Genomic DNA, 19,712 nt, shown 5'->3' on the forward strand with positions numbered 1-19,712 from the left:
TCTCTCAAAGTGTGTTTTTTTTTATTTCTTTTATTTTTCTATCATCCACATCAAAATAACTTCAAAAGAGATGATGCAATCACATTTTCCCTTTGCACATTGTTTATGGCTACCCTTTAATGAAAGCATGTTAAAGCTGACATGCAGTCGGGGTGTTTGAGGCTGTTAAAACCAGCTGTGTAGAAATAGCATGTTCTAATCTTTTTGTGAGGACTAGCCGCATAAAAGAGCATCTTTTATGAGCCCCAGTACGAGAAGGCACTCGAAAAAACACTGCATGATTCACAAGCAGCTTTTACACGAGATCTCTAAACCATCTATAACATTTTCTGATTTTAATTCATATGACATTCTTTTTTTGAAAAGGGTGTAGTCCTCTGGAGGAAAGCTGTCTTCACGTGGTTCATACTGACTGGATCTGAACTTCCAACTTATATACCTCCATTCTACATTTACTAAGCCTATTTTCTTTCCAAGCACTCTAAAACTACTAACCACCATAATGTGTACGATACCCCTAGAGGCTATTTCTCCTTCCTTACAGCGAGAGTGAGACAGACTGACAGAGATCTTCTGATTGAATTGACAGCTCATGACTAGTGCTCAGCTGCTGCATTTGGCAAACGGTGACAGGAAGAGATGCCATCCCAAAGTCAGCGCTCCACTAATTGGACATGCATGCATGAAAGAGAGAGCTTCATTTAAAACCAATTAAGAAACTTGATAGTCTTAAATTAACCTGAGCTAGATTCTATATAAGCTGTGCTTATTTTAATGCCTTGTCTGTAACCTCAATTTCTCTCACAATCACACGCTCACTTTGACACATGCTCTGCCTTGTAGCTAATAATCTAACAACCATCACATGATTGTATAAGGTTTCTAAAAGGTAGCGGTATTGACACATTTTTGTTCTTACTGCAGAGTTTTGACTGGAGGATAGCAACAGCTCTTCCAATTAACACCGCAGCGCCTCTGGCTGCAAATCACTTCACCATAATGTGTCTTTATGAAAATGAATACCTGACAACTCTGCACACGCTGCAAAAGTCATCTGTGTAGCCGTGCAGAGTGAAGATAACATCTGTGGAAGTGCTCTTATCATAGACAAAGTAATCCATAATAGAAACTACCCAAGCTGTTAGGAATGAACTCAGTATTTTAAAAGTCATACAATAGTTTTTTACTATCCTTTCAAAAATGTTTATATCTGTTTTGCGTTTTAGTTAAATGACAATGTTCAATTCCACCAACAGCAAGGAGATTCAATATGTGGTCAAATGGTCATATGCACTAAAACACTGTCGCTCAATACAAGTCCTTTCCTGGCCATTGGTTACCAGGGAAACCTCTCAGCTGCGTGTGGGTGTGTGTGTGTGAGGTATGTGTGTCTATTTGTGTTATTACACACGTGCAGCTGGCAGCATCTGTGTGAGAGGGTTTCTTTATGTAACCGTGGATATATGGCTGTATTCATACACCTGCTACCCAATTTGTTTTTAGAGAAGTGTGTGTGGCCGGCTTAGGGAAGATTGAAATGGGGGTCTTGTAGACAGAAAACGTAAAGCAGACCTGACATGACCACCATCAGAAAAAGGTACATACATATTTAGTCATATTAATAATAGGTTGATGACTAAGCAACAGGCCTTTTCATGGAAGACATTTTGACATGTCACAGTAGGAAAAGCACAACTATAAATAAAATAAATGATGGCTGAATTCCATGCAGCTGCTTTGGTTTTAGGGTCCTCCTGGTATTGTGCAGGCTTTGAATAGAACAGAACCATCATTAATGTTATTAGTAATGGCTGTGCTTTTTCTACTATGACAAGTCAAAATGTCTGCTGTGAAAAATGGGCTTTTAGGGGAAGTAGTCCTATTTTTGTTTTCATGTTAAAATGTTTAAATTGAACTTTTAAACGTTTTCGAAATGGGCATAACATAATACTTGTTTCTCTCTCAGAAATGATGACGAAATGCAGAGATGCTTCCTGTCCTTCCACTGGAACAAGGTCTAATCGTCTTTTGCAGGTAAGTGGCAACTACAGACCCTGCTATTCACATATCGTGCTTTAATTTTTACGCTTCTCTCGCTATTTAAATTAAAAATCTCTATTCAAAGAAAACCTGCTCTCTCTATGATCTTCTTGTTTGTAAACATCATTGTCATCAAGGAGCATATTCGGTGTATTCAGCTTGTTCTCCAGAATAAAAGCTTTGCTAAGAATACAGTGAATTCCTCTAATGAAAGTTTAAAAAGGGTTTAAGTGCCATGACTATATATCCTGGACTTGCACATCCTGCACTAATCCATGCGGCCTCTTTTTTTCTTTCTTAATGTTTTTGTATTTGTTTGTTTATTTCATATTAATGTTTAAATATTTTCATATAAAGGCACCAAAGCAAATTCCTAGTAAGTGCTACTTACCTGGCAATAAATCTTTTCTGATTCTGATCTGATGATAAATTGCATGAACATGTCCAATGTCCTCTTACTATGTACTGTATGTGATATGAATATTAGCACGGATCATACCCAGATCTCTAAATGAATAGAATATATTTGTATCTGGTTAAAGATATTAATGATAATCCTACTTTTTGTCAACAGGGGTCTTATTCAAATCGTTTTGGCCACCATTTTTATCGATTAGGATAACAATGTACTCACTAGTTAATTACTGAAATTTTGGAACATGGTGACATTGAGGGGGGAAAAAACAAACAGGGTAAGGAGTAAGTAATGCAAGCAATAACAGTAAAAGATATGAAGGTCCTATAAGACCCAAGTTTTAATGACCTGTGATTTTTCCATTGTGGTCTTGCAAAGTCTGTACATACCTCATAGAAAGATTTTGTGCAGACTTCCATATCTCAATGTTATCAACAGGCTATATTTTACCCTTCACGCCTTGCACAATTGCATTGGTAAGGACGAGACCAACAAAGTTGACAGCATGGAAAGATTAGGAGCTGAAACAATAAGTTGACACACAGAGAAAATGTACTTTACATTCATTTTTGTGGAAAACCTGCAGCACTTGGCCAGACTTCAGACGGTAAACCCTTTTTTCTTTATCTTGTCTGTTCACACTAGGTGATGCTGACGTGCGTGGCCAATCGGATCAAGCGGATGCACTGATTTTGACTCGAGGGAAGAGCTACAGTTACTCATGCGGATGGACTGATGCCATGCTGAGAAAGCCGACTGGTGGAGGTAGGATATAAGTCTCTCTGTCAGCGGTAGAGGAGAGGGGGAGTCGGGTGTAATGAGGAAAGACGTTTCTGATTTACCCTCTCCTCCCCCCGTCACATATCAAAGGATTGAAAGCCGTGATGAATCCACACCTTACATACTTCCAGTACGCACACTAGTGCACATGCACTTTAACTCACACGCTTATAGAAACATGCTGTCTGCTATTAGAGGGACTGACACATCTTCAGTATCCCAAAAATTCACTCAGTATGTCAATGTACTGTATGAACAGGTGACTGTTAACTGTCAATTAAATTAAAGTTGTTATGGTTAGATTTGGTGACACTTGATTTGCTGTGGTTTAAGACCACAGCAAATCAGTGGTTTCCCTAGATCAACTGTCTGGGAGGGCTGGCGAGGAAAAAAAAAAACGTTAGCTGGGAACATAGCTAGCTATTTACATAGTACAAATGTGGGACTTTCATTTTGGCAATTTTTAAACTCAAAATGCTTGATTTGTCTGTCTGTATGTAGTCAGAGATGTCCATTGAAGTTGATCGGCTCCTGTGCTTCTCGGGTGGTCCAGAGGCAGCGTCTGTATCGCCCTGGCCGCCAGGTTGATGGTGTTCGTCTCTTTCAAAGAACTTAAATACTTGACTGCAAGCTTTAAATAAAGCGAATAATGTGCGGTCTTTGAAAGATAAACAACTATGAAAACACAAACAACCTTTTAACACCACACAATTCAGAAACCCAATACTTAGATTTAGAATGAAATTATGATTAAGGGACATTATTTCAACTTGAAATGTCAAGTTCAAGATGGAGGAGGAAGAGACTGTCTATTTCCAAGAGGGTACAGTATGTGTGTGTGAGAGAGATCTGCAGCACTTTAAGGGTGGTGTTCAGTTAAATCCCCTCCCCTCTCCCTGTGTGGCATTCTGTCAGAGCCAGCCCAGTGACATTTTCAGGCAGCTGAACTCCAGGACCTTTCAGTGTCACCCTCTGTTGTCAGTTCTGACTGGTACAGCCCAGACAATGATGCACTCGCACTGTGGGGGGAAAATGATATACAGCCAACCTCTAGGTCTGCCTGTTTCAAAGTTGTTTTTCCATTGCTCCATCAAACCGGCTTCTACTGGAACAGAATACCACTCACTGCAGTGATGAAAACAACAACAAAAAAGTTTCCAGCGATGGAATATGTACTTAAGAATTGAGAAGTCAGACAAAACTTTAACGTTTGATATTTGCTATTCACTGAAGCTGATGCAAATAAGTGCAATACTCACATTCCCTACAAAACATAATTCCCAGTTGGAGCTTCTTTTCTGCTAAATCAAGAATCATCAAGCCTAAAAATATAAAAATAATCATTGGTATCTCTTCATAGTTCATCATATTACAGTTTGCAAGCCCCAACATGGACTGTTTAATTGCCCCTGACAAAATCAAATAGGCTTGGTCCCACAGGGAGTGTAAAACTGCACGCATCTTATCCATAAATCAGGTACATAGGGCCGATGCAAGGTGGCAGTGGCAGTTATATAGGAGCTTCAGCTGAATCACATGCCTGCTGCAAGGAAATGGACCTGTCGGAAGGGCTGTGACATAGTGCGGCGGCTGCGTCACTCACAGCTATGATCCTCTATTTCATTATCATACTGGAACTGTGTGTGTGTGTGTGTGTGTGTGTGTGTGTGTGTGTGTGTGTGTGTGTGTGTGTGTGTGTGTGTGTGTGTGTGATGCACTGTGCAGGCACCGGGTGTAGCTGAAACAATTTCCGATTTGTGTGTTTTTAAGATTCAAACACGTTTGTGTATGTCACAAGCACTTGGTTGCCTCTGTCCGGCTACATTACACATCTACTACCAACAGAAATCTCTGTCGCTGCTTTACCCCTCACACAATCTACATTCGCCTATCTCAGAGTTGTTGAGCTACTCTGAAAGCGTGGGGTTCTGTAGAGCTGCCTTTTAACAATGTTCTCCGTATTGATTTGAGTGTGGTTGAAACCTTGTATCAGGGCTTTGCAAAGTTCTCTGCTGCATTAAGTCCTGGTCCTAATTGAAGCCTCCCGGAGGCTAACAGGCTCCATTGCTTCGACATGTCAAAAAGCATCAGTCAGTTAAATGGGGCTGGGAGATGGAGAGTCGTTATTCTGCTACTGCTGCTGCCTGCAAACTGTGACCTTGTGGTGAGACTGCGCTTGAAATGTCTCCTCTAAACTTGCTGCTTCCCTGGAACGTCCAAGTAATATTCTTGACTAGATACTGTATCCACCAATGAGTAGGTGTGCAGGTGAGCGCATGTGTTTGTATCTACATTCAATCGAATGCCGTGTGTGAGCATGTACACATATTCCCGAGGCTGCATGGTAAAATGAATGAGTTGTTCTGAGTGGCTAGTGATCCTGCAGCAAATCCTCCCAAAAATTCATCCTGGCTTCTGGGATGTAGCTGGTTGTGCAAGGAGACTATGCAAGCGCTGCGTAGGGGAAAAAAAATTAATTTTTTTATTTAAGTCATTTTAAAGCCGTAAATGCATTTAAGAAATGTTTTTAAATTATATTTACACAATGTAATGTTTGAAATATTAAAGCTGTGAAGAAGCACCATTTGCAGAAGTTACAAGATCCACTTTCTACTACTCTAGTAAGGAAGACAAGACAATGTTGTATTTGAGTATGGGAACTAAGTCTTTTAGCTCTCACGTAGCACTCGGTGCACCTTTTCTGATGATGCCGCTGTTTGCAGCTCAGTGTCAGCAAAATGAAGGAACTAGTGGATGACTTCAGAAAGAAGTTACAGTCAAATCAGTGGTGGCCAGTGTGCTGTTCTTCGCTGTGCTGTGCAGAAGAGGCAGTACTGAGATGGAGGAGGCAAGCAGAATAAACAGACCGGTTTGAAAAAAAAAAAAAAAGACTAGCTGCTACAGCCTGAAGGCAGTAGCAGGGTGGAGGGCGCAGACTAAACTGAAATCTGTCCTACACAATACCATCCACCCTCTCTTCGGTGAGCTGTCATCGACCGAGCACCAAGAGCCTCTGGCTTTTACCCCCATGGTGCAGCATGAGGTGCTTAAGGTGCTCTGTTTTGCCAACAACCATCAGATTGTAAAATACCTGTTGTGTGAATAGCCTTACTCACTGTTTTTGTCATTGTTTTTAAGTAAACTTTTTAACATTTTAACCCATTCATCGGAATTGTTTAACTAGTTTTTTTTTTTTTTAAAGGTTTTTGGAATGTTTTGCCATTGTATCACAACTTTATTCCCCATGTAAATTCAACCCATTACAGTTTCATAGTATACAGAGTATACTCACCCGTATGAACTCTTTCTACTGCATCTTAGAAATCATCCCCACTAACATGCTCAATGAGGTATTTTCCATTTTTAATGATTCTCTGGCCTCTGGGTTTTTTTTTCCAGACAGTTTTAAGCATGCCATTGTTCATGCTGATGTCTGATTCTGTTCGGACTCACACAAATCACAGTCTTCTCCAACCATACAAATGCAGAACAAATCTCTGTAATCCAGGGAAAAAGGAAACTGGGTACAGTGTAGTTCTCCAAAAGAGTGTATATTACAAAGTGAAGTTCCCAGGCACCTACTAACAGTTATTTGCTTTATACCTATTCATATACTGGTCTATAGATCAACAAAAAGTTTGACGTCATAATAATAAACCTTCTCCTATAACTGTACAGTGATAGACAGCCATGATGACAGCCACTTATTGAAATTCTGAAGAGTCTGACAAATTTATTAGTTCAATGGAAGGATCTTTATGAAAGAGACCTAATGGACCTTTTTCACAGCAGACATTTTTGACTTGTCATAGCAGGAAAAGCACAGCTGAAATTGATAACCTTAACGATGGCTCAGTTCCATCAAGTGTCCCAGTAAGCTGTTTCAGTGAGTCAGCATGCACAATACCAGGGCCTCTCCTAAGTGGAATGCAGCCATCATTAATGGTTTTGAATACACTTGTGCTTTTCCTACTATGGCATTTCAACATGTCTGCCGTGAAAAAGATCTATTGTCAGTAGGTAGCTACAGCAGCTGCTGGTTACAATGTAAACATTTTGTCTTTATTGGTTACATTTCATCAATGAACCAATATATGAAGCAATATAACTAATTAACATTGAAAGAAACCTAACATACACTTACACTGACATAAACTGTATTACATTGTCTTCTAAACACCTACCACCTGCGTACTCCATTGGCTGTCATTAGTTTTCCAGCCTTGTAACAGCAAACATTACCATGAAGCCCCAAAACAGTGCATCATTTAGGGACAATCTGACATTGTTTTTCTTTCGTATCTTAGTCTGTGGGTGTCTAATCTAGCTTGTTTTAGTTTTTTAGCCACGTTGGGGTAAGGGTATATGGATAAGACTAGGTTTGGGATTGAAGTTTAGCAGTAGGAGCATGAGTGGCAGTATCTCACAGGTAGACTTTCTCTTTGATTGATGCTGAAAGATTATGGCGTTATAGTCTCTCCCTGTCACCCATTGTACCAGAATGGTGGATAGAGATGCCGGAGGGGCCTTTGCTTACACAGTGCTGTTTGCCTGGAACCAGATTGACATGGGCCATAAATCACTCTCTAATATTTTTATGCATCCAGTCCATCCAACTGCTGCTAATGTTTCCTCTCCCTGCTTCCTTTGTAACTCATTTGAGCTGAGCAGCGACGCATGACAATGTGTGCGTAATGGGGATTGCTAGAATCGGCTTGGCAGAGACACGGCCTCTGCCTGGATTGGCTTAAAAGTGCAACTCCCATGACCTTGCAGCAATGTGTGACATCAAGATTACGTGGAAAGGGCAATTGAAGACAAATCAAATGCAGCTTTCAATTGTAAGGGCTTGCCCCCCGATGTCATTGTAGAAGCCCTAATCCTACATAAATCCTGTGTCGGTATTTAAATGTCTTTCATAATTCTTGAAAGAAACTGTCAAGTTGCATTAAAAAACCTGTCTCTCAAATCCATGTCTACTTTCCCATCCCCTGCACATTTGTACAATTGTATGAGATGCAAGACTTCTGAGCAATTTGCTTCAGAAGCAGTATACCTCTATAAGCAGCTACATCTATTGCCACTTCATCTTTAATTATAATAATAATAATAATAATAATAATTAATAAAAATGCAAAGCAATGAAATACATGGAGAAAAGAGACAAAGTATCAGGTAGCAAAGTATGTATTACAGGGCAGTTACAAATATGAATGTAAAAACAATCAAATTAATTATAACCGACAAAGTAAACAAATCATCTAAATCAAGAATTAAAAGCAGCTTTATACAAGTGTGTTTTAAGGAGTGATTTTAAAACGGGGCACTGCGGTCTAGTTTAAGGTCAGAGTCAAATATTATACCATGATTTCTGGCTTTGAATTGGAAGCCAGTGGAGTTATCATTATGAGCCTGGGGCAAAGATGACCTCAGATTGTGTTTAATTAAGCTGAAGGAAGTTGTCAGAAATCTTACTGTCACTGGCAATTATGAAGGGTTTATAGGCTGGTTTTGTCATTAAGTTTATTCTAAGTATTGTCAGCGTAGCAGTGGAACTGAATCTTATGGTTTTGTGTGATGTTACCCATATGCATGTAAAGGGAGAAAAGAATGGGACTTAAAATTGAGCCCTGGGGGATGCCATAGTGGGTAGGAGTTGGAAATGACACAGAATCAGATACTAACAGAGAAGTGTCTACCAGTTAAACACTTAGTGAAGTGAACCACTTTAAGGGCAACCCCGGAGATGTTCACAAAGTCCTTCAGACGGTTTTAAAGGACAGTGTGATCAGTGGTGTTACCTGCATCAGCAACCAACAGGCGGTCATTGCTCACCCTCAGGAGGGCAGTTTCTGTGCTGTGAAGAGCACAGAAACCTAATCGCCATTTTTCAAAAATGTTACTACTGAGATGAGCGATCAGCTGGTGGAATACAACGTTTGCAACGACTTTGAAAAGAAATGGGAGTTGGTGGGTCTGTAGTTGTTAAGAGCTGTGGAGTCTAGGTTTGTTGAGCCCAACCCTCAACAATCTGCCTCCCCAGCACAGTGATGGGCCGTTGTTGCCCTCATTGCCATCATGTCCTGACCTTTGCTGCCTTAGCTTGTCACACTCTTATCAAATGCTATCTGATGGCACCGCAGTGCCCGAAGCAAGCAAGCAAACACTCTGATACGATCTGTCTGGCTGGTTAAAGGAGATGCCACTCTCCCACTGCGATTGTTCATCATCGCTTAGCAACTATATGGCAGGTCTTTCAAGCAGTATTTCTCCACATATTGAAGCGGTGTGCATATGGCTGTAGTAAGAACGACGCTTGGCATTTAAAGATTTCGGAGTTTTGCATTTCCAAAAAAGACAAAAAGAATTGTATGGAATGGTTTAAATGGTGTGTTTATCTGCTCTACTCTGTTGGCCTGCCCAGCTATATCTACAGTAGTGACCTAGTCTATATCCATGACGTTCCACTTCCGGGATGCGCTGGTGCTGCCGGAAATTCCGCCGGATGACTCTCTTATCGGCCGGATATCCAGTTACCTTCCCCTTTCTTTGTGTTGTAATTTTTAAACTGCGGTGGATTTATAAGGACTATGGTTAATTGCCATATTTCAATTCCCCCAGATGTTTGCAGGGAAAAATAAATCAGAGGGAGGATGCTGCTAATGCATCATCCCACACACATCATTCATTCTTCTCTTTCGTACGCAAAAACAGATACTTATTATAAAACACACATATAGACATAGCAAATGACTCCCTTGCCCCAGGTGCGCTATAATGAGCCTGCATTATTTTTGCTCCTTTGCGTTGAACCTGACAACATTCAAAAAGCATTCAACAGTCAATGTTTTCTCCGGTAAATGCCTCTGAATAGACTGCTCACTTTCCATGCTGATATTAGGCGACAATAAGCGAAATGAGGAGTCGCGCAGTAATTTGATTTTATAATTCATTCTGGTTTAAAAACTGTACAAATTTAGCCTATATGAGAAAATGTCTTCATGCGCTTGAACAAAAAAACTCAGCATCACTAAGGTAATTTAGGGATTAACAATGCTCTTATGGGTAACTGATTGCATAATCAAAAACCAAATCCCTTTTCAAAGCCCCTGGGATGAAAATATGGCACAAAAACAGAGCTGCTAGTGAAAATATTTTGTCAACTGATGAATAAATTATGTATTTAAAATGTAAGACAGATGATCACAATAATGAGGTTAAATCAGTAGCTAAGTTAAAATAAATAAATAAATAAAATAACATGTTCCTCTATTTACCCTACTTCAGTGAAGTGGCAATCCAGTTTGCAGTGGTCATCAGGATGTGAGTCACTTTAGAAAGGTTTTGGCTCTTGAAGCTCTCATTATAACAGCCGACCATGAGAGCTGGATGGAGTGGCAAACTAAAATATTTGTTTTGTAGGCTTGTGAAATTCTGCATTACGGACATTGGGCCTCTCAGCTCTAGAACACATTAATCTGCACATCTCTCTCCATTTGTATTTCCTTTCCTTTTTTCTGCAAAAATCATCTTTTCTTTTCTTTATTGGCCAAAGAGAGGCCCCCGTTTGGCTTGGCAAACCAGCAAACCGACCCAAAAGCACTTAATTGATTGGCCCATTTGGCCTCGATTCAGCCACACATGTCACTTTTTAAAACACTGGGCCGGGGCGACATGACACGACAAGACAATTCAATAACACTGGTTTGTGTTTTGATTTGCCAAACGGCCTCCGATGCCCTGGCCTGCTGATTGCTCCTTTTTGAGAGCTCATTTGACAGCAGCGCACAAATAACAGGCTGTGAAAGTCCACAACATTCACACACACACACACACACACACACACACACACACACACACACACACACACACACACACACACACATATATAGTCTTTTGGTTTCCAACAAGCCCCAACTCATGTGCGTGCGTAGTGCGTGTAAGGCGTGCGAAGGCGGGCACGTAGGACGCGGCGTCGCGACAAGACACACACACACACACACACAGAGTCTGTATTTATTTTGCTCTTTTCTCTCTACCGCTACAATTTGGCAGGTGGCACAGTGCCGGGTTCCATTAGAGGGGGAAAAAAAAAAAGAAAAGGAGAGGGAGAGAGAAAAAAAAAATCTATAAAGGCAAATAAACAAGAGTGGGAGCTGCTGCCAGCTTGCTTGCATTCTCCACTGGATAATAGAAATGGAAGTACGATAAGGTTCTTGTATAACCTCCCACGTAGAGGTGTAGCTGAGTTCACTTTCCTGCATTTAGATTCTGGCTTTGGCACCAGTTAATGCTATATGACTTGGTGTAAACAAATCATACACATCTATACACAAAGCACACATAGACACGCACCTACTGTACAGGCAAATGGATGCAGTACGTTGAAAAAGTTACTTTGTGGCACAGGTACCCAAAGTAAGTCTCAAATGTCCTTGTCTTTTTATTTGGGCAGTTTTTAATTTATGTATTTATTTCAATAGTATACCTACGGCTGCAGTAAGTGGTTCACATCATTTGGAAAAGCAACAGTTGCAGTCATGCAGGTGTATCAGCCTGATTTGATCACTGAGGAGGTACTTGTTTTTATGAGTTAATTACACATGCCAAATATTGGACTTTGTTATGCATGCATTAGGCTAAGACAGACTCATTATCAATTAAACATCTGTAACATGCAGAGACAGGTGCTTCTAAGTGCGGAGCAACAATGAATTATGCCAAAGCTCTTTATTCTTAGTGAAGAATCATCATCTATATACAGTACAGGCCAAAAGTTTGGACACACCTTCTCATTCAATGTGTTTCCTTTTTATTTTCATGACTATTAACATTGTAGATTCTCACTGAAGGCATCAAAACTATGAATGAACACATATGGAATTATGTACTTAACAAAAAAGTGTGAAATAACTGAAAACATGTCTTATATTTTAGATTCTTCAAAGTAGCCACCCTTTGCTTTTTTATTAATAAGGGAAATAATTCCACTAATTAACCCTGACAAAGCACACCTGTGAAGTGAAAACCATTTCAGGTGACTACCTCATGAAGCTCATTAGCTATGTTTCCATCGACCCGTTTTTATCCGAATTAAGTGATATCGAATGAAAAATGCCTTATGGAAACAGTAAAATCCGACTGAATTTCATGAATATCGACTCAAATGAAATACGTTCGGTCTCATCGGAATCGAAATTTTCTCTTGATCGATATACGGCTTATGCGATAAACGCTGATGGAAACGTTATTTGCCGAATAAATAATGAATTGCGATTAAGTTTTAGGTCATTTTATGGTTCAACCCGCAATAAAACGAAGAAGAAGAAGTTTCAGTTCATTTCCGCCCAGTATTTCCGCTCTGTTTGCAAAACAAAAACAGATGTAAGTGGACAAACGAGGAGACAAGATACTTTTTTAATTTAATTTACCAGAAAAATATAACAGCTATTTTAGATAGCAAAAATCTAAGAAACGCCATCATTTATCAGGAGCTCGCGAAGGAAATGACCAACAGTTACGACAGGGACATTAAACGCTAAACTTGAAAAAGCTTAACGTGGTTTAATGTATCTAAACAACGATGATCATCACCAGATTTATCATGGTTATATCTTGTCATGAACACTTAAGCCTGTCAAAAAAACTAAATCGAAATCCAACGATTATAGAAGTTATCTCACGTTAATATTTTCTTCATCAGTAGAGAACACCAAGGGTTTGCAGAGTTATCAAAAAAAGCAAAGGGTGGCTACTTTGAGGAATCAGTTATTTCACACTTTTTTGTTAAGTACATAATTCCATATGTGTTCATTCATAGTTTTGATGCCTTCAGTGAGAATCTACAATGTAAATAGTCATGAAAATAAAGAAACGCATTGAATGAGAAGGTGTGTCCAAACTTTTGGCCTGTACTGTACCTCTGACCATGGAATATCCATCCAAGTAGGGAGGAAAAGAAAATTCCAGAAACACATCTACAAAAGGCCGACTAAGTCTAGTCATTTATGTACCTTTTTGTACCCCATCAAGCACTACACATGGCTGAAGGCCTCAGGTTTTATGCACATTGCAGGGACACGTTGACTTTTATGTTCTGTGGAACGGGATGTAACGGTGCTGTGCCGAGGTTGGTTCATTGGGCCGTTTCACTTCCTCACATTAAATATCCTTATCCTTGAGACAGCTATTGGGGAGAGAGAAGGAGCCTCTTCAAAGCTTGTCTTGCCATCTGAAGGAATACACAAGGCACTCTCTTCCCCCGCTGAGAGCGAGGGACGGATAATAGAATCAGTGGAAAATACAACATGAACAGTAAGGAAATATTCAGAAGAGAGTTTCAGAGCAAGATTACCTTTCTTCATGTCTGTGAAAAGATGTAGGTGCTATTGCTGAAGTGATGGCCACTGTAAAAGAGTTCTTGAAATGGCAGCGTTTCGAGAAATATTCTTTCTTTCTTCGTCCAATTGTCTTTCTTTTAATGACGAACACGCAAGCACTCATTGTTCGGACAAGGTGTATTAAAAACAAAATTGCTGATAAATATGAATATTTTTTGACATTTTAGGCCTTTATTTCCAACAGGACAGCTTAGACTTCAAAGGGGAGAGAGAGGGGGAATGACATGCAGCAAAGGGTTGCAGGTCAGAGTTGAACAATGTGTTGTGCAACAAGCCAGTGCAGTCCGTACAGTTGATCTCCACGTCTCAACAGTTTTTGAATCTGGAAAAAGTATCCACAAGTTCACAGGTGAAAAGCACAGCACTGATGTTTGGCTGCTCTTATTAGCGAACGTGTTCAGCATCGCAAGAGCTCTGCCTTTCAAGGTCTGAATATGAAACACTGACTTCAATATTACAAACTCAAATGACTTGATATGATAGACAACATGAGCCTCATGGCATCTTAAGCTCTCTGTAGTCCTCTGCGGCGTGGGATGATGCATGGTCCACTCTGAGCGCTGAAGACCTGCTCTGCTTAACAGGGCTTTTTGGGGAAAGGTCCAGCCCTTGGGTAAATTGCATGTGAAGTTCCAAATGCTCATAAAGCATCCTTATGGACAGTAGGCACAAAAGCATCCCCTTTGGGTTGTCTCAATATTCTATTTAGCCTAATTAGGCCAACTCGGCTCTGTAAATGTTTTTTTCATTGTGAGATCATGGAGGGCCGCAGGTGTAGACACAGATGAAAGGTTCCAGACAAAGAAAGAAAGCAGCTCTAGTGGTACATGCATTGTACAACAGAGAAACAAAGGAGAAAGAGGAGACGTGGATTGGAAAAGGCAGTGTAGGAAAGATGGACAGAGACTAAGCTTTTAAGGCTCTGAGAAAGCAAAGATGAAGCCAAAAAGATGAACGGTGATGGAAAGAGACTTTCTTTCACCCTTAGCTCATTTGTCCTGTGGCCGCAGAACCTTAGGATAGAGATGCTCTAATGAGCAAGAAGAACACTTTCTTATTATCGTGTGTGTGTGTGTGTGTGTGTGTGTGTGTGTGTCATACTGCAAGCAGTATGGTTTTAAGCTCTTTCATTAATCTCAAAGGATGTCATATGGGCCACATGCATGTACTGTGCCGTTTTGCTTCAGTGAGAAGAACATGCTTTTATTGTGTGGCAGTTATGTTCTTCACCATTTACACTGATCTCCTATCATTATAGCCTGCTTTGCCCAGAAGAATAGTCATTTTAAATTCGACCATTGTGATGTAAAACCAAAAATTGCCAGATTTACCAATGCTATAAAAAGAAATGTGAGTAAAAACAATGAAAAATGAAATTCTTAGCAGCTGAAATTGCGCAGGGGTCCGTTTCAGAGAGCAGGTTTAGTGAAAACTGAGTTTGTTAACCCTGAGATGAGGGGAACCTCTGAGTTTTCTGTTTCAGAAAGGGAGGTTAATCAAACCTGAGAGAGAGAGAGGGGTAACTCCAGCCCGTTTTAGAAAGATCGGTAACTTAACCTCAGTCAGTTACTATGGTAACTGAGCCTGTGAACCTAACCTGGTCGGGAGCAGGTTTTCTTCAATAAACCTCGAGTTTCTCCCAGTCTCCTCCCTCTGACACAGCGCTCTTTCATTTCCTCATTCATTCATTCAGTCTGTATCAGGCGCATTTTAGCGCAGTTTATCTGCACGAATAAAAAAACAGGGTTGCTTTATTAACCATGTTAGGCAGACTATAAAACGTTTTTGTTCCTAGCTGATTCCTGATTAAGAAGCTGTATTACTTTGCAGGGAGTTAAACATACATCGGGAGATGATATTGCGGCCCCGACTATAGATGCATTTTCATTTCCAGGTACTAGCCTACTTATTTGAGCGGTATCGTTTTTCTTCCCAGTCTATCAGTTATGAAGCCTACATAACCTTATCCGTCCTCATATCACTAACGTCACCCATCGTGGACATGCTCTACATCCCAGCACATTATTTGTGTCCCATTACGTTTCTTTGCAAACGGCAATTTTCTTTACAACATTGGTGATGCGGCGCATATTTAGCAAAGCCACTGTATAGCAAAGCGCCGTCAGAAGAATGTGACTCACTCTGGAACGTGTTTTAAATGTTTTTGTAGTGTTCCCTGTACACAAACCAGTAAGAGACATTAAAAAGGAGTTCCACAGGATTGCAGGTGAATGATGTAAACCCTTTGAAATAAAAGATTATGAATTATAATTCTGTTAATGATTGTGCTGCAGCCTCAGAATGGGATTAGTAGGCCTAGGACTTTTTCGCCCACAGGATTACACCTAAATGAAATAGATTATAGGTTCAATACCATTTCACCAGTAATATTATACTTATGATTAAAAATGATATTAATACACTATATTGGAACTTACGCATTTACTCTTGCAGCAATTTTCTCCCACGCAAATTCTCTCTCTTTTGCAGCAGCCACTGTGTTGCTTTTTTAACGAAATATATGTTCAAACTGGCTGTATGTGCGCATGAGTATTTCCGCCGACCAGTTTGTTTGTGCTTGTTACCATGGTGAGTCGTAGTATCATGGCTCCATTCATGCTGCCTTTTTATAGTGGTGGTGCACGCGCTTAACTCTGAGTGAACCTACTCTGAGTTGATTGAACCAACTCGAATCAGCTGTTCTGGAACCCAAAACTCAGTTTCCCATCTCAGGGTAAATCACCTCAAGAGTTCAGGGTTAGACTCAGAGTTTGTTAAACCTCCTTCCTGAAATGGGCCCCTGGAAATGGGGCAAAAGGAGGCTTATAGCCGAGATCCCAGAGTGTCCTTGTGTTTTTGTTTTTCTCTGTTTTACTCGGAGCAAAATTCTGCATAGAAAGGAAGTTGAATATAAATCCCTCATTATTCCTGTTCTTTGTGTGTGTGTGTGTGTGTGTACACGTCCGTCCATCCGTCCATGGGGTGAAACTGAACAATGCAACTGGTGAATGCTTGAGAGTTTTTGTGAGAGAGCGAGAGAGAGAGTGCGTGTGCTGTCAGGAGCACATGTTCTCAAAGAACCCCCCCAGCCTGTGGGCTGATGAGCATTGATTGGCTGAATGAAATTATCAGATTCTGCTGAAGGCCACCCAGTACGTTGTGTTTGCGTGTGCACAAGGAGACAGGTGTTTGTTTATTTTTCTTATGTTAAATTTACTTTTTTTTGTCTTTTTTTTTTTTTTTTTTTCTTCTACACAAAATTCTTGAATGGGTTTGTGTTAATGCTCATAGAGTATATGTATTGTTGCCAGATGTAGCTCAAAGCCACCCAACATCTGTGTGTGTTTGCATATGTGCATGCACGTACTGTATGTTGGCGATGATGCCTTTGTAGATTACACGGGGAGTGCAATCCGTGTTTAGCACACTCGCCCTTAGAGGGCGGATTATGGGATAAACAGAGTGGCGGGCTCCTGTCACCATACACACACACATTAATTCTCACACACACACAAACACACACACACACACTAACTCACACATGCACGTACACACACACACACATTGTAGGTCTTCCTGCCTTGTCCTATAGGACAGATGCAAGGTGGTGATCGGCTGAGAGTCAGCAGTGGAAGTTGCGCACATATGCTGGTGCTCATTTATCTGAATTTGCACATGTGCTGACTGCCTGATTAGTTTGTTGCTTACAGTATTCACACCCTGCAGGCTTGTTGTTATAGAGTGTGTGTGTGTGTGTGTGTGTGTGTGTGTGTGTGTGTGTGTGTGTGTGTGTGTGTGTGTGTGTGAGCAAGCACAAGGAAGCATTTTATTATTCGCCGTTTTATTCACAGTTAAACATTATTGTTTTCTATACAAACAGTAATTATTTACTTCAACTGCACTGCCTAAATTTAAGTACAGTGACTGAGTGAGTGTTTTCATTGCCAGGGTTAATTAAATGTGCAATGTTGAGCTGAAAGAAAATTAACATTTAATACTCTTTAATTATTTTATTTTTCATAGACTATTTTTAGCCTACAACTTAAACGTACAATATATAACTTTCTGCCACTAGGGGTCTCTTAACCAAAACAATGGATTGTAAACACGACTTTTGATGACGTTGGGAAGTTGCGTGGTGTTATGGGAGTTGTAGTTTTTATTGTTAAACACATCGCTGGTTAGAATGCATCTGTTCACGGACAAGTGTACCCATTCAAGTTTGTTCATGTTACGTTTTGTAACGTTTATTCATGTCATTCTAATAAAATAGCTGCATTTGCCCCAACATAAATAAGTTTTTCTTGATTCGATCTGTATTGGTAACTGACCAGTTAGCTAGTGAGCCAGAAAGCTAACATTAGCTTTTCTGTAATCTTGAATATTCGTTTTGGTGCTTAACCCACCTTTTGTCAGGTTAATTTAGCTAACTGTAAAGACAGTTATACGCAAAGGGGGTAAAAATTCGGCAGGGAGGAGATTTTTGGCACAAGTACCGGAAGCGCTAACGGACACGTAGCTAGCATTGTGGATGGCTGCTGTTGTGACTCGGATGCCTGCCTCTGATATGGCCTGTTTCCCAACACTTCATTAAACTGCTGTTAGCGTCGTTAGTACCTGGCACTGAAGTTAAGTGCTGGCCAGATACGGACTGCTGTAATGATAGTGTGTGGCTGTTGGCTGGCTAGGGGCTAACGGTAACTAGCTAGCTATATGTCCCGGGGTTGTTGTCAGCTCTCATCCCGAATGAAGTGTCTTTGCGCCGGGGGAGTGAGGCAGACAGATCGGGGTGTGCTAGTCGTCTATCTATACAGCTAACGTTAACGTAACTGGTGAACTTATTCGTGGGTTAGCCCAGTGCTGCTTTTATCTGTGGTCAAAACAATCATACTACTAGTAACTTTATGAGCGTGTTGAACGTTTTATAATGTTACCCACCAAGCATTAGCATTTACGTTAGCTAGGCTACTTGTCAGCCAGCACATTGTAGTAACGTTAAGCTGGATCGATATTAATATGTATCAATAAATCATATAAAGATCTGTGCTGTATTACTGTGTTGCAAAGTGGCATGTAATTAATCACAAAATTATGCCTTGTGGCAGAAAAAGCACTATTATGGGTACAAGTGTTTTTTACTGTGACATTGTATGATTTACAATTACTCCTGAACATATCATCTGGGTGCCGGTGTTTTGACTGAAGTTACGAGTAACTAGACAGTGAAAGGTTATATGCCACTGACGGGCAACTAAAGGAAACGTCCCGTGTCTCAAAATAAAATAACAGATTTCTCTGGGTTTGACATTTGGTGGAAATATTTGGGATAGTGTAACTACACAACTAAAAAATATATATAACATTGGTATGGTCGTTTTTAGACATTTTAATGCAGAAATGTTACACATTGTACCTTTAATTAATAAAATTGCTGAGAGATTTAAAGACGAGATGCAAGAAAGGACTCTTGTTGATCACTGGCTCACTCATACAGACATGATCCTTTTTTTTAATGATGACAGTATCATGCATTTGTAGAAGCCAATAGTGTGTCATCTGTAAAGCCTTATTATGCGGATCACACTTATGTTCTTCTGTCTTTAGCCTCTTATCCCTCTTCAGCCTGCCATTTTCACACTAGGATTCATATGCACGCTCACCAGCATATGCACACACCCCTCCACATAATGATCCTCACATGCACTCAAATGCACATCGGCACATGTTGACTTATGTGTGCACACATGAGATCACACAAAGTCTGTTATAACCACACACACAAGAGGCCCACTCCTCTCCCTTCTACCGTGATCTCAAGGACACTTCAGTCAACATTTACTGGAGCTTTGATGGCTTTACGGCCTGCAATATTACTGCCTCCCTTCCTCCTCCTCCTCCTCCTGTTCATCCTCTTCCTTCTCTTCCTCGTGTCATCAGCAGGTCTTAGTCTTTGTGTCATGGTGTAATTAACCACGCAACAGGGAGTAGCTCAGCATCCAACTCTCAGCTCTGATTTGAAAGAGCGCATCTCAAGCTTCAAGCCAGAACCATCTGCTCCTTTTTTTTCTTCTTTTTTT

The 19,712-nt window shown here is 40.4% G+C and overlaps 1 long non-coding RNA gene across 2 annotated transcripts in view; it reads left to right on the plus strand.

Moving 5' to 3' along the window:
• The window catches only part of LOC120553146, a 283,955-nt gene that overhangs the window by 108,139 nt on the left and 156,104 nt on the right, over positions 1–19,712 (plus strand). For both annotated transcript variants that reach the window (XR_005638114.1, XR_005638116.1), the window contains 2 exons: positions 1,967–2,034; positions 3,101–3,220. This is a non-coding gene — a long non-coding RNA (uncharacterized LOC120553146). The remainder of the gene's footprint in view (positions 1–1,966; positions 2,035–3,100; positions 3,221–19,712) is intronic.

The sequence above is a fragment of the Perca fluviatilis genome, chromosome 23 (genome assembly GCF_010015445.1).
Source record: "Perca fluviatilis chromosome 23, GENO_Pfluv_1.0, whole genome shotgun sequence".
In the NCBI taxonomy this organism is placed as follows: domain Eukaryota; kingdom Metazoa; phylum Chordata; class Actinopteri; order Perciformes; family Percidae; genus Perca; species Perca fluviatilis.